This window comes from Loa loa, assembly GCF_000183805.2.
Source record: "Loa loa unplaced genomic scaffold supercont3.212, whole genome shotgun sequence".
Taxonomy (NCBI): Eukaryota; Metazoa; Nematoda; class Chromadorea; order Rhabditida; family Onchocercidae; genus Loa; species Loa loa.
In genome coordinates this window covers 1-4295 of record NW_018108392.1, presented here as the reverse complement: position 1 = coordinate 4295, position 4295 = coordinate 1, and positions in this window count along the sequence as shown.

Below are 4295 nucleotides of genomic sequence, written 5' to 3'. Positions count from 1 at the left end.
AAAGTAATTTTGCTACGAACGGTTGCAAAATGTAAAGAGGAACCGGAAAGTATTTTGCTACAACGGTTGCAAAATGTAAAGAGGAACCGAAAGTATTTTGCTTCAACTTTCTAAAATGAACGGGAAATCGAAAACCAAAAATATTTCATCACAACATATGTGAATTAATTGCTTTATTTCTCGGTATATTCAAAACATAATACTTTATTTGTTAATTCCCCATAAATGACTGTTCATTTTGTTGGATTAATAATCAGTATTAATTAGGGAATAATTCAATATTGACTAGGGAATAATTACTAATTATCTAATATTAATTAAGGGTCTCGTTCTTTTTCGGTTTCTATAACAAGAACAACGAAAAGTCTTTAGATTATTTAAAAGAAATGAAATTTTTACGCAATTTAATAAACATGTAAAACACTTAAAACATTTCATACATAATATAATGGAATAATTCCAAACCAAATAAATAAATAAATTTTGTAAAATTTCCTTCGAAATTTTTAAAAAATTTTTATATTGCATCCTTTTTTTCTGCTAAATTTTGTCATTTTCTTTTTTTCCACTTTTTTTAAGTTTTTTATCACCATAATTTCTCAAATAATCAACAACATCCCTCGTCATTTAATGGCATTTGAATGGGAAGCCAAAACCGGAAATGAATTCAATACACTCCCCCCTCAAAATGTAAATTGTAAATTGGGAATTGATTACGATATATATCTTGTTTAGCAAATATAAACATATGCTTTTATGCAAATTTAATGGATCAATGAATTCAATTGACATTAACAAAGTAAAAGCTTGTTTATTATATGACGCAAAGATGAATTGAGCTTTGTACTTGACTTCAATGAACAGTAAAATTGAATTATACAATAATATCAATGAGTGTTATAAAGGCATATCCTGATTACCTGAAGCGGATATATATATGACGAAGTATAGCATATTTTGGAAAACCGGAAATACGAAAAGGGGTTGCATAATTTCACCGGATAATGCCTTCATTTATCGTCCTCCTTTTTTCCTTTCTTTTTCTTTTGAAACTAAATGGATTTCATTAATTGAATGCATGAATAATTATTTACGATAACTTATAGCGGAATTCTAAAAATTAATTACATGACATAATGGGTTTTAATTTTCTACTGATCGAAATTTTAACATCATTGTTGTCGTTTTTTGATTCAAAAGAAAAGAGGACAATGTAAGGGAATAGCAGCATTGATTTGATCTGCTAATTAATTAATATCCCAAATGTGCTAATGAAAATAATGATTTTTATTCTATTCCTGATAGAAGTCAGCTGTTAATGATAAAAACAATGGAATTTTGAAATACAATAAAGTTTAAAATCTTTTTTAAAGTAAGAAATCTTAAGATTACTTCACTTAGAAATGTAATATTTCTTATTCGAATAAATTTGATAAAAGATTTGCATATACTTTCAATTCCAATAAATTATCATTTAACTAATACACAGTTCGATGGAGAGATGTAATATTACTTTCACACGACATGTCATTCAATGAATTATTACAAAATGTTAAAAAATGTTGTGCACCAAAAGCGAATGATAAACTGTTGTAAATGTTGAAATGATAAATTGGTGACAATACCGAATAGGAAAAGAAAGGATTTGTGTTACATTGGTACATGTTGATTTATGAAACAATTTTGCTTTTTCATTATGCTTAATGAATAGAAATGGTACAAAGTTCAACTCAACTTCTCTTCTCCTCTTTTCTTTTTTTTGTGAAAATTTAAATTAATTAATCATGAAAATCTAAATAATTTGAAACATCTCAACTCAATAAAACGAGAAAAATAATTTTACATAAAACTTTGTTTAATTAGGCAATATGAATGTAAAGAAAATAATGAAATTCATGTTCTTCTGTTGATAATTATTACTTGAAATAATATGGAACTTCTTTTTTTGTGCAATTCAACTTTTATATCATCAAAAATTACTGAGAGGAAATTTCTTTCAGACTTTTTTTTTGTCTTCCCATAAGCAAATCGTTTAAAAAAGATGAATCATTGTCGATAATTAATTAATAATTAAATTCATATGGAATTCTTTTCTGTGCTAAAGCTCAATTTTTATAATAATTTCATCATTATCATTATTAATATTAGTATGTAAAGAATGCTACAATGGACAATAAAACGTGTACATGGATATATTGCATCATCAAAGGTAACGAATTAGTTTCAACGGTAATTTATCGGTACCTTTATAATGCTATATATGACAAAGGAGTCACTGTACCCTGCGGGGGGCGCTACTGTCCCATAAGTAATCCATCGCATTTATCATCCATCAGTTCTAATCTTCCTTTCTTCATTTGACTATCTTAAATTTATTTGCTGGATAATAATCATAATAATACCACCCACTGTTTTCTTTTTCTTTTTCCTCTTTTTATTCCACAATAATACCTTATAACAACAAAAAGTTTTATTCCACCTCTTATCAAATTAATTATATTTCCTTTCGTTAAATGATTTCTTTTCAAAATCTTTTTCCATCCCTCAGTGTGATATCAGAATTTCAAAAGATAAAACAATTCGAATTGATATCAGAATTTCAAGAGATAAAAGAATTCGAATTGATATCAGAATTTTTAGAGATAAAAGAAAGGGATTTTTGATATGTTTCCTTAATATTGCATAAGTAAATCATTCAAACTTTATTTATTGATCAGATTTTAACTTCATTTTCCTTCTTTATCTCGATCACTGCTTTTGATGATGGATACATCGCTTTTTTTGGCCTGCATAATTGCATCCCTTTTTTTGTTTCCTTAATCAAAGTTCAATGTTTATGCTTTTTAAAGTTTCAAAGCATATTTTCAACAAAACGTTTGCTGAAAATATGCATTTTCTCAGTAATCTTTATTTCATAATTCCTTCACCAAATTTTGAATTTCTTGCAACAAACTATTCGTGCAATTAAAATCTATTTACTTAATTCAGAAATAATAGCATTTTAAATATATTATTCCCTTGTAATCCATATCCAGAATCATCCTGAGCCATTAGCAAATGTCGCAATGTCATGATATCGCTATGTTTATCATGCTTTACCATTAGGAGAAGCAATATTTATGCAATTATTTTAATTTGGAAATTTAAAAATACTTCTGAAATAATTACATTTGAAATTTTCATTTATTCAATTCTACACTTTCCTTCGATGATTCATTACAATGCAATCTTTTCTAAGCTATATATTAAAAATCTGATATCATATCAAAACATCGAAGTACAAATATTTATTTTAATTTGATATTTGAAACAAAAATTTTTGAAAGTAAATTTTTAATTTCCCTTTTTTACCCCATTCTATTCAATATTTTACAAACAACACTATCACAAGATCAATTCTCTCTTCCATTTATATTACTGGTTATTTTCTACCAAATAAAAAAGTGGCATTTATTTTAAAAGAAAAAAAATTCTAAAATTTCAATCGATAATATTCGAGCAATTTCATATTCTTTTTTCCTCATTAAATATTTAACATAAATTGGTACATATATGCGCATCTAAGAGGTAATTAACTTCATCAGAAGAAATCATAGGATAGAAAAAAAGTGAAATGTTTACCCATTGAATTAACCAGTATAGTTTGTTTCCGCTCTTCTTTCTCCTTCCATAGTTATCTATACATTCAAAAAATGGTACCTTTTTTCGGTCATCCTTTTCCCAATTTATCCTTACCATCATTTGTCATTATTATTTATTATTTATTATTCATTATTTATTACTTATTATTTATTATTTATTTATTTATTATTTAACAAAACAATAAAAAACCAAAAATACAAGCTGACCAACAAGTTATTATTTTATTAATACAAGTTTATTATTCATTCATTTATTGCTTATTATTTATTTATTTATTATTTATTATCTATTATTTACTACTTGTTATTCATTATTTGTTATTTAATATTTATTATTTATTATTATTTATTATTTATTACTATTTATTATTATTTATTATCTATTACTATTATTTATTATTTATCATTTACTATTTATTTTATTTATTATTTATTACTTATTAATTATTTACCATTTATTAATAATTATTTATTATTTATTATTTGTTATTTGTCGTTATTTATTATTTGTTATTATTTATTTGTTATTTGTTATTTGTTATTTACTTGTTATTTATTTATTTGTTATTTGTTATTTGTTATTTGTCATTTGTTCATTTGTTCATTTGTTATTTGTTTATTTGTTTATTTGTTTATTTGTTTATTCTTTTATTC